Consider the following 12,867-nt stretch of genomic DNA (forward strand, 5'->3'; position numbering starts at 1 on the left):
ACAAATCAGGAAGCAGCCAATGTCTTTAGGTCACGCTAATGTTCCAGTTTAGAAATGTAACAGCAACACAAGCCTGTAGTTAAACAAAGAAAAGACATCGACCTTTTGGAGATTCAAAGTTTATTCTTGACGTTGGAATCCCACCAAGAGGTCCGTTGAGCAGATGCTTTCGATCACGTCACATGGTCTTTATCAGCAGATGGAGGTTGCCAGGATCTGTAGATGTTCAAATTTACCATTTCTTTTTCTAGAGCACTTTAAGGACTCCTCGTCCACGTTGGCTTAAATGTTGAGATCAAGGTTAAGTTATGACTTTACGCAGCTGCAGAACAAAACACATCAATTATGGCAGGGTTTCAAAAGTGAAGTTTTGGCTTGATGAAGACCTTACAGGTTGAAACGTTGCATTAATAATAAAAAAGTTGGGAGCTTTGAGGACAGCTTCCTTTGTGCGTAACACCTGGTGACTGATGCATGGGCTCTGAATAAAAGATAATTTAATAGAGTTTTTATAAACATTTCTTTCGCAAAAAATTGAGATTGATGCTGGACAATAATGAAACATACTTTGTGTCTTTGAGCTGCTTTCATTTTTCACTCACTCCATTCATCACATTCAAAACACAACGTATTATTTATAGCAGGTAATCCTGTGTCTGGGTGACGTTAAATGATTTACACTCCTGAAGTATTCCCCCCACGACAGACTAAAACACATTTTCTTGCCTACACTGCAGAGAAAGACGACGTGTTATGAAGCCCACTGGAACAAGCTCTGCTTTGAGTAAGTGGGTGAACTTGAGAGTGAGTGACGAACATTGCAGCTTTATTCTATCTGGCACATCAGGAATTCCAAGCAGTCATTTTGTGCCACTTTCTATTCACCTTGGCCGCGCTGACAGAGCCGCTGATTAATCATGATAACGATGTTTTCCTTTTATTTAGCCCTCACCTCCAAGCGCCGGGACAAATGACTCTCTGTTGGAGTGGGCAGGTGAGGCTGAAGCTCGGACCACCAGGGTGTGGGTGTTGGATTTTATATTCTTCTTTCCTCTTCTTCTGTTATTGCGGTTGTATTTGTTGTTTTCAGATGAGATGACTGTTACTATTTTCCTAAATAAACTCAGCTAAAACTATGAATTTCCTCTTGAAGAAGTAGCTAACTGTGCTAGTTTTAATGGCTCACTTTCAAAACAAACAGCCAACAATCAATCACACCTTTCCACTTTTTTAGAATCACATTCTTCAGATTAGGATTTGCCATTTGTTTTACTTAATTTATCAGTGTTATCCACTATAACCCCCCCTTGTATGTCACCTTTACACTTGTGCAGCTGTCTTTATTCCCTTTTTTCTCTCACAGTCAGCACTTCTATGTCAGGCTCAGTAGTTGTAATTTGTCTTGGTGATATTGTGCAGAATCTTAATGCAGATTGTTAACATTTAATCTGTCACTTCAGCGGGATTGTGTTGCCCCTTCTCTCCTCCTCTAATCCATCTATGTTGAGTTTCTGCGGTGTGTTACTCCCGTTCACTTCTCTGGGGTTTTTCAAAAATCCTCAACAATTAGTCAAAGAAACAGGAGCAGCAGTACCTGGACAACTTCATCAGGAAGAACACCAAGCTCTAATGCACCTTTCGTAACTTCTTCATTGCTCCCCCCCCCCCCCCCCCCCCTCTTACTCCCTCCTTCTCTCTCCCCCACTACTGTACATCCCAGTGGGGTTTGGCGGTATAAGAAAATGACGGTATGCTGAAAACATGCACAGAGCGAGGCCTTGAACCCTCCTTGCTAAACACATCACATCATCATCACACTTTATTGAGTTTCCATCCTCTACATTACCGTACTCCTGCCAGTGTGTTTAATCTACAGAGAACAGAAATACTCCTCACTGAGTGATTTAGGGTTGGCCTGCCATCTGTCAGGCTTAAATGAACTATTAGGAATGAAAACACAAAATCATTTTAGAGATCCAAGCTTGGGCGTGGAGGGTTATAGGTTCACGTGTAGGGAGAAGCAGAGAGAATCTATGTGAGTGAATCCTGTATACACAACGTTTAGAAAATGAAACATCCTTATTAAACAGGGATTATTCATCTTCTTTCTCCCATGTGCAGACCAGCTTCACGGTGATGTCACTCCGACTCTGTGGTCATTTGAAGACCTCATCTATTACTGTGGCCCGGTGTTTACCTCTGCTGTGGACCTCACTTTAAGCAGTCCATATGGCTGCAATGTGAAATCAGGGCTTTCCCCCTTTAAACCGTGGGCTTCCGATGCATAAAGCCGCAGGATAACTGCTCAGCCATCAAAGAGCCGAACGCAAAACCATCTCCACACACGTGCACATGCACACAATTACACACACACACACACACACACACACACAGAGGGAGTAAGCAGCTGCAAGCACGCTGTGCGAGCAGGAAAACACTCACCGCTACACATGCTGAGGGACGTACAAAGACACACAGAGAAAATGGCTTAAACGTGCATCTACGCACACTCGAGAGCTGACTGGAGGTGTGTAATGGATTGGATCCCCCTCATAATTCCTCGGACAGCGTTGTCTTCGAGGTCTGCACAGAGGCGGATGAGACCACAGCTGTTTGGACATAAATTTCCAGAGGAATGCCTTAAATCCGAGCCCTTAGCATAAAGAGCATGACTGAAAATTCCTCTCCAGATGACAAATGATCGCCCTAAGGACCGCTATGTGTGCTATCATGTGTGTTTGTGAGTGTATGTGTCTGAAAAGGGGTTTCTAATGCAGACTTGTACAAGGTCACAGAAGGCATGTTTCTATGCTCTTTCTCTTGCACGAGTATATGTAAGTCTGCGTGTGTGCATGCCTCAGCAGGAAGATCTGTGTGTATGTGTGCTCCAGGTTGAAGGAGAAGGAAGAAATGGCGTGCAGACATGAGTGGGTCTCCTCTGTTGGATCAGGAAGACTCAACAGCTGGGGAAGGAGATGAGGGCAGCTGGCCAGGTCTCATAAAAGAAGTCTGAATCTGACTTTTCTCTCTGTACAGTAGCTAATGCTGGAGTCATGTTATCATACAAGTGTGCAGGTTTATAGGAATATTTTGGATACATTAGGCTACATGCAGCCGGCCCCTGGATCTTCATATTGCAGTTATTGCACGGCTACATGGATGTTTGCAACAGCTCTGATATTAATGTGGTTTAATGACCATGTGTTTACAGTTTAAATGTATAAAATGAAATCTTATGTTATGAGTGTTTTACTCCGGATGAAACACCCGTTCATGGATACTCATATCCTCATGAACAGAGGGTGAGTGGTTGATTTGAATGAAATAGCATTTTCAATCATTGGGGAAATATTCACATGCTTGTCCAAATTGCAAATTGAATTCTGGGCTTGTTGCAGTTTACGGGGCTCCTGAGCAAACAAACAAAACAAACTCACGGAAAACATCTCTTGTTTCCTCTCACTTTTCCTCACATGAGACACACCTGCTGGAAATGGACAGCTAGAGTGCCCCCTCTCCCCGCTTCACGCCTAGTTTCCTCTCTCCCGCGATAAAATAACGGGGTTTATAGCACATCAATAACCCCTCTCATCCCTCTTCCCTCTTACATTCAGAGCCGAGGTTTACAGCCAGCATGGGGCGGAAGGCTGTAGGCCTTGATGTGAGAGCCTGGGGCTAACGGTAGCGCTGGGTACTGTAAAGTGATGAAGGGCCTCCGCTTTTACGATGATGTGAATGATGTAGCCTGAGAGAGTAAAAGAGCTTGTGAGAGAAGCAGTGTGTCCATATACTGTACATGACTGGACTGCAGCGGAACTGGATAGATTATATGCTCTGCTACAAAATATTTACATCCCCATTAAGACTTTTTGCAGATGCTATAATCCCAAATGATGTACAGTAGCAATGACATCATTTGGGATTAGCAACATTAGAAGGAGCCAATAATAAGGAATGTAGCCAAACATCAGTGTTAATTTAACTTGTGTTGAAAAACATCAACCCCATCCCACATCCATCAGACTGAGAGGTAATCAAACCATCGAGCTATACTGACTTTATAGCTTCATCTATCAGTAAGCAAGAGCAATCACTCACTAAACTAACTAACTGATGAGGACAAAGCTGCGAAAATAAGCGCAATGTAAGATCTCGCTGTATCTTTAAATATATAGTGTTCATTTCGCAGCTAATAGGCTGAGAGCCACAGACGGAGTGAGGAAGTCTGACACACTAACACATTGTTGGTCTAAAATAAAGATGAATGTTTAATCTCTATTTAATTCCATTGCTTATGTAGACTTTTTAACCTGGTGATTAGCAAAGATTCACTAAAGGAAAGTAGCTTTCACTGAATATATTAAGCCCACTTCACAAAGAAAGTGTCTTTTATTCAAAGTATTATTGTGTTTACAGCCAATTTAATTTTCTGCAATACTTCAAACCTCTTGAAAGTCCCAGACAGGGCTTTTTATTCGGCCTCAGTTGTGGAGGTTCAACATATGATCAGTTCCTCCCAGCGGCCACAGGGGGGCAGTCCACCCCCACAGTACAGGCCTGTTGTCTGGTCAGGCCTCAGTGCTAAACTGTGGTTTGCTTTTCCTCCTACCGCAGAGCAGATTGGAGAAGATTAGCCCTCGCTTGGCCAGTAATCACCCTTATCACACGAGAAAACGACAACAATACTGGGAGTTTAATGATAGAAGTAATTGTTGTGGAAGTCCCACGTTATGCTGCGGTGGCATGATGAATGACAACCACAATGCACCGCGCCGTGAGGAGATTTGCTGCATGCTTGTTATTTAAACCCATTTGTTATGCTTGCAACTTTCCTCTGGGTTTTTTTTTTTTTTAGCTGAGGGGAGTGACTACATTTCAAAGAGGAAGAAAAGTATTTCTTCTGAATGAAAAAATAAAGTTTTCATTGTTGACGAAACAACAATTAAAGTGAAACTCTGGATGTGTGGGGAAGTAGACAGCATGTGTTCTATTTTCCGTCTAAATACTTTATGTGCACATATTTAAATGAAAGTTTTTAACTAGCATTTTGGCTTCTGTATCCAGTGACTAAACTCTTCCCTTAAATTGTCTATTCAAAACTGTAAATCTGCATGAAAAGTACAATCAGAATGTATTGAGCAGAAATATAAAACTTGAATGACAGTTGCTATAAGACCTTCGATGAATGTTGCTGGTATTATTAACCGCATAAATCCCCTAACAAAACGTCTGGAAAAAAAATCTGGATTTTCTAGGTTCCGCTTGCTGCAGGCGGTACGGGCTAATCATGATCTAATACACAGGCACTGCATGCTTGGATTAACATCAATTGGCTGTTTTTTTTGTGCATGTGGCTGTGTGCATACCCATATAATTGTGTGAGTGTGTGCATCTGCACAGGTGTGTTTGAAAGCGTGTTTGTGCGAGTACTTTTGCTCATGTAGCTGTGTTGTTGTTAGTGTCTGTGTGTCTGTGTGTGTGTGTGTGTGTGTGTGTGTGTGTGTGTGTGTGTGTGTGAGCTAGAGATTACAGTGCTCTTCAGTGAAGGTTTGGAATGCTTCATACCGAGACAGCTGCAGTCTAGACTGTCATTCTCGCGTCACTTTATCGCTTCGGGTCTAAAAGACAAATAAGGAGGAGCACCTAGATATGCGGCCTCATCTGATAAGAGAGGTGGGAAGAGGATATACTGATGACTTCTTCAAACTAGCATGACAAGACAGCTCTGGTGTGTGATACAGCAAGCATTGTAAAAGGGTTTCTCGTGCAGGCGATGACTGAAGAGCATGAGCTGCCAGGCTCCTAGTGTATGAGTAACATGCGTAAATGTATATGTTAGTATTGTAGCAAGAAAGTTTAGAGGGGTTTTTACATATTGATTTCGACATATTCTGAACCTCTGTATTTCTATGTCTTGCATCATAAAATCTGACCCTGTTGTCAAGCGCAATAAAGAATCTGCAAAAACTGCGATGAACTGATTTATTTGATTCGACCGCTGAAAGCTGTGAGAAACTTTCCAAGGCAGCCAGAGTAGGAAATGCCAGTCCTAATGTCAGAGGGCTGCTCTGTCCTATTATGGCAAATCGAAGCAGAATGTGTCATTAGCTAATCGAGGGCTAGTCTCTCCTCCTTTCAAAACAGCAGACAGAGGGCAGCCTCTGTCCCTGGAGCTCTTTCCTTCAAAGGCCCCCATTATACTTCAATGATGGGTAAACAGCGGCTCCCAAAAATGACGGTCTGCAAAGTTTAAAGCAACATCGTTTATCACCCCTGCCAGCCTCTGCAGGTGTGACCCCATTCCCACAGCCTCATCGACAGCCCGGGCCAGGGGGAAAGTATGCCTATGCGTGCATTGTGTGTTCATATGCACACCATTCAAAACCAGTGCACCTATAACAGCAACAATACTCTCAAAAAACTTTTGCAAAATAAACATGAACTCTGGAATTCAGGTGGTTTTAGGCAATCAAAGCAGCTTTGATTAGAGTCAGGACACAGGACATTCATTTCCAAAGAGAATTATAACTAATTGCTAGTTGTTGAAAACGTCTTTGCATGAGTTGGACACATTTGAATTATATTTCACTGTGCACATACAGTTTCACTGTGTGAATACATTCCTCAACATCAACCCAAAGCAGCTTTATTACTTAATATTAGTTTGTCTTCTTGCCTTCATCAACGCCAATGAAAGCAAGATAGATTCAAACCTTTTGGGGAAGAAAGCACGAGAAGATTTGTGTGATGTGTTTCATTTTGATTGACTTTTATTGGAACTCTTTTCTGCACCGTGCTTTGTGTGTGTTTTAAAAGTGAGAATTTGCTAAAAGAGTTTAGGACACTCAGCTCTAACCTTTAAACATATGATAGAGACATTTAGCTTTCTAAATGAGTAGAACTACAGATGGCATCTGAATTTTATTGTTGACCATATAATATTAATGCGGGTTTTGGATGCTCAACAACTATTAAATGTCAATGACGTTTGACGTCGGTTTGCATTAAGGGTTTGGCAGATATCTGTGCCAAGTTGAGAGAGATTCTTTGCCAGTGAGCTCAGTTTCCACCGATATGTCTGTGCTTTCGCCTTTTGGTTGACATTTCACTTCAGTGTCCCACAGGGCCGTGGGTGCATTCTTAGTTTGGATGGCTCAAGTAAAAACAGGAACTATCCCCCTGGCAGTGTAAGCAACAACAATGTAGAGACCACATGTAAGTGTCCTGTTGAACAAAGTGACCACTTGTTACATCTGTCTCACTGAACACTTTTGCTACCTTTCTCAGAAGGGTTCAGAGTTGCTTGACAACAATGATTGATGATACTTACTTACTGAGCATGTCTGTCACTGTGCAGTGGCAATGACACGTCGTAAAGATGCGGGTAATTGCGGACTTGGTCTGTTAGCTTGTTAGCTGTTAGCTTTCTGCCATTTTGTTGCTGCTGATGTGCCTTACTGACCCCCGACGCTGTGACATCACCAAACTGCCCCTATCTATATTCCCCCTACCGTTCATGCATCTGGCAACCGACGCTCCAAATGGACACAGGACACGTGAAGCAGCAACACGTAGCTAAAAGCAACTATATCTCCGGCTTTGGGGTGTCTGGTGATTAGCAGCTGAGAAGGCTGACTTTGGAGACATCCAGGTAGAGTTGTTTTTAATCTGGCGTGTTTCAGTGAGAGTGTAACAGAGAGAGAGAGAGAGAGAGAGAGAGAGAGAGAGAGAGAGAGAGAGAGAGTGAGAGAGAAGAGAGAGAGACAGCGAGAGAGAGAGAGAGAAGAGAGAGAGAGAGAGAGAGAGAGAAGAGAGAGAGAGAGAGAGAGAGAGAGAGAGAGAGAGGAGAGAGAAGAGAGAGAGAGCTCGATAGAGGAGAGAGAGAACAGAGAGAGTAGAGAGATAGAGAGAGAAGAGAGATACAGGCGAGAGAGAGAGAGAGAGAGAGAGAGAGAGAGAGAGAGAGCAGAGAGAGAGAGAGACGAGAGAGAGAGAGAGAGAGAGAGAGAGAGAGAGAGAGACAGCGAGAGAGAGAGAGAGAGAGAGAGTTTAACAATTTATTAAAGTCAACTAAGCATGCTTGGTGTATTCTATAAACATCCACACCTGGGACCAGCTCTGCACAGTCTTGTACTGTCCGGGTCAGGCACAAAGCAGCTCTACAGGAGCAGTTGGTCTTGAGCCACCTGGCTTTCACAAACGTTGTTTTATTGGATAAATATCACCAGTGCATATCGACATTGTGCGGGTTGTCAGTCGTCCTTTAATAACAAGGTGGCAGTTCGATCCGCGGCTCCGTATGTTGAAGTGTCCTTGAGTTAGACACTGAACCCCAAATTGCGAGGCTCTGCCACCATAGTGTGTGAATGTGTGTGTGAATGTGTGTGTGAGGCAAATTGTAAAACGCTTTGTCTGGTAAGGTAGAAAGGTGTTTTATAAATGCAGTCCATTTATCTTTGCAACTTTTTATTTTCAACCTATCAACTTGCCAATGGACATTATTTTCTTAAGGGCCCCTTCTGCAGCAGCTGTTAATGGCAGTGTTACTCATTCACCTTCCCTACTTGTATTTTCCCAGATGGTTCACGGATTGAACCGATGACCCTCCAGTCACAGTGCTTCTTCTGTAACTTCTAAAATGTGTTTGTGCGAATGTGCATGTGTGTGTGTGTAAGTGACTTTATCTGTGCATGTCCTCGGTTCAGTTTAATTAACAGAGGCCATGTGAACGGATCCCATCGGGGTCAAGGTGATCGAGGCGACTGAGCAGGTGGAAAATCGATGAGATTGGCTCACACAGAGCATATCGACCACTGGTCAAACACAGCCGCTATTGATTGACATGTTTACAGCGGAAGTGTGTTTAACAGTGGAGTTCATGTGCTGAACACACATCAGGTACAGATAGAGACAGAGAAGTGGTACCCTGTTAGGACCGAACACCTGTATACCTTTTCCTTTTTTTTTTTTTTTTTATCAAATATGATCCTCTAGAACTCACAAACCGTCCGGGAAAGAAAAAGCCAATGACGCAAAAGATTGTGCCATTTTTCATCATTTTACTTTGCTCCTCAGATCAAATATGAGCTGCAGCAAAAAACACCTGAACTCTCATTTATTCATCACGCAGGCCCCGGGCATTGGGAGAGAGATGCAGACAACAAGGTAGTGTGGGAGAGAGAGGCTATGGAGGAGATTAAGGAAGGGTGAGAGACGGAAAGAGGGAGGGAGACAGACTAGGGAGTAGATTAAGTAGCTTTGAAAAGGCTGGTCTCCCAACACACATATAAACCCCCTGTGAAAACACAAGCTAATTATTAAGAAAACAAAGGGGGAACCGCAGCGACGTGCCAACGCACACAGATCCCCGGCAGAGTAATTGTGCGTGAGCTATTTGGGCCGAAAACAGCACGATTTGGTGCTCTTCCTCAGCACAGCCAAGCAGAATGAACAACATCTGTTCCCTGGGATGGAGTTTGAAAACAAGCACAGGGAATGATTCTCTCCTTTTTCTTCCATTACTTTTTTATTACTGCGATTCAATGGTGTCTGACGGAAGACCATAGTTATTTAATCTTTTTTATTCAGTCACTTGGAAACAACAAAGAAGAAGTCCAAGTATTTTGTGGGTTCTCCTTTTTCCTTTGTTACGTGAGCACGCTAACGCCGAAGTAGAGGTCATTAGCAAAGAACAGTCGTTCTGCTATAAAGGGATCCCATCATCAACATGAAGGGCCAAAGCTCGTAAAAGCTTGGCTTCATAATAATGCTATCACTCCCAATGAGGCTCAGAACTTGGACAGGGTTAGCAGGGGGTGAAAAAACCCTCAGTGTTTTTCAACAGGCCCTGAATGTTTCTGTATCGCTCGCCTTCTTCCGTGCATGATTAAGTTATACAATCTAAGAGGCTTTTTCTGAGCGTCCCCTGTGCTTTTCCAATCTTTTCACAGTATCAAAATGATCTCTGTCCTACACAGCTGAGCATAGTACTTCCCAATCTCACTCTGCATTTTAAGCAGAGAGGGAAGTGTCGCTGGGAATTTGATAATGCTCAGCAGCGCAGGGGATGCCTTGGTGGAGAGCCATGTTTTGAGTCTGCAGCATTAACCTCCACAAGACGCCAAAAGCATGGTTCCATTTGATTTCTGACGGAGTCAAAACAATTGATGTCAGCTCATGAGAAATACCGCGGCGGCTCAAAGGGTCATTGTTTTGATTATGCGACCGGGCTTATTTAAATTAGCATGCAGTGAGCTGGGGACGGAGAAATTATCTTCGCTGGAGTTTGTGAAGTGTCTCGTCTTTCTTGTTTTTACTGTACATTTCTTGTTTTCATCTGTCATTGTGTCTTTCTCCGCCAAGCACTTTGTGGCTTTTAGCAAAGGTTGGCCACACTTTGCTAAAAGGAATTTTGACTTGACAGTGATTGATGATGACAGGAGGGTTTAATACTGTATTGAGGGGTCATCGGTCGGCGGCCGGCGGGAGGTTTCAAATGACAATTGTCTTAGTGTGACTGTCTCCCTCTCTCTTCACACAGCAGTTAACTCATCACTGTGTGTCCTAATGGAAACTGTACGCCAGACGTTGTTTGCGTATGTGTGTGTGTGTGTGTGTTTGTGTGTGTGTTGTGTGTGTGTGTGTGTTGTACACCTGTGCGTGTTGGAAAGTGAGCTGCCTATCACGCTGCTGCTGATGAACAACTATGTTAAGTGCGCAGTGTTGTTAGAGACCTGCAATCTCCAGACACACCACATTCTTCCCAAACATGCTCTGTTTGTTTAAGTCACGCGTACGTGCAGACACACACACACACACACACACACACACACACACACACACACCAACACACACACACAGATTTAGATAACCATACACACACACACATTTATGCACACATTCTGACCCTGTATAACTGATTATATGAGCTATGGCAACAATTAGATATAATAGCCAAAGATAATAACAGCAATTTTTATACTTACGGGAATGATTAAACGCTCGCAAAATATGCAGTGAATTATACTTTAAGTAGCATGTGGCGGTTTGTTTGTCTGCTTTATTTAAACATGTGTTTTCTTTATCGTCTGAAGTGTCAGTCAAAAGACACAAAGTCTGCCAGTTACTCTAAGCTTTATGGACAGATAAAAGTAGATTTGGATAAACTTTTGCTAATTATGTGGAAATCCTAATGCCACACAAATTCAATGCAGAACACTTTGATGATCTGCGCTACATAAAACTTTATAGCGCAATCTTATAACGTTGTTCAAGTTGATTTAGTTCCACATTTATTTAAGAAGTTTTCATCTAACAAGCAAACAGATTTGCAATAAAATGCAATTCACACAGAGCTAGATAAAGTAAACCAAAGTACTGCTTAATTAAAGATAATCTTTATCTTTAAATGTAAAACACACACACACACACGCACACACTCACACACACACACACACACACACACACACACACACACACACACACACACACACACACACTATAAACTCTTTTATCAACCAATAAAACTTGCCACACCTGCAAAAAAGAAAGAAATGAAGGAATTAGTACAGCATCACAATGACAGACACATCTATTAGACATACGGCACTTACAGCTGTATGGAGAATATAGTTATTTAACCAAATACACGATCACGAAACAGCCTCTCATGTGTGAACAATGATTGTTAAAGCAGCTTAAATCTGCTCAAAATGAAGAAAAATTTAGTTTTGAGCATATTTAGTTTTGTTTTCTTTACACAGATATTCAGAAATGTAATCTAAAGGAAATCTAAACCGTATCCAAGTCTACCAGATGGTCCATATTTTTATGCTCATGGTAGTCTGGAACGAGACGCTGCTTACAGGAGGTGGACGCTCTATCAAAGTGTGTTAACCTAACTCCAGGACACTCCAAGCCCAGCAGCAGAAGAGTGGGGTAATAATTTATGGGTGAGGGTGTGAGACCGCCCAAAGTCTGGGGCCTCATCACAGCTGCTTACAATGATCGCATGAGAGAACACACCTACATGCACACACACCTGTATAGATACAAGTGCATATCTTTAAACATACACACACACACAAACAAATATGCACCTGCGCTTAGCGACAGACGAGCGCAGTAGAAGAGTAAGAGAACAAATGTCAAGTGAGCAGATTATATGACAACTTGTTTTTACAGTTTCACTAAAAAGTGTTCAAATGGGACGACATTGTCGAGTACACTAATGAGAACACTGCTGCCAGGCAACGGCAACATGAATGCCACCAAGGCTAACAACTAAGTAAGCTAGCAAGCAGGTAACATAATGCAGGAAATTCAAAGGCATAACAGAATAGTATTTTGGCCGCTTTGTAACAAAGAAATCTTCATTATAACGATAATAAAGACTTTATCTTGCGTGGCCCTGAGCTTGGCATTTAATACCCAGCTCAAGCCTACTGAGTCGGTATTATCAAAGCGTTTCAGCTCAAACACTTTGTTAGTTGTGGCGCACAGGCCGGGCTACTTGTGCTTTAAAAGAAAACATGTTATCCATTATGAATACTTGTAAAAGTAGCACCGGGCTCACTCCTACAGCATACTTACCACAAACTCCAAAAAGTGTGCTTGAATAGGCTTGTAATCTGTAAGCCTATAACAAGGAAGGATACACACAGATGTGCTTCTGCTCACATTTCACATTACAGAGGTACAACCAGAGCTACCTTTCTGATCACTGAACCCGCTTTGGAAAAGATAACTCTGCCGGCCCGTGAAAAAAAAGGCTCATCTCTGTATTGTGGAATCCAATCGCTCGTCCTGTGATAGAATCCCCAGACAGTTCACCTGCTTCTATTCATGCCGGTAGGTTCCTGTAGACGA

Source organism: Cottoperca gobio, chromosome 15, assembly GCF_900634415.1.
Source record: "Cottoperca gobio chromosome 15, fCotGob3.1, whole genome shotgun sequence".
Classification (NCBI taxonomy): domain Eukaryota; kingdom Metazoa; phylum Chordata; class Actinopteri; order Perciformes; family Bovichtidae; genus Cottoperca; species Cottoperca gobio.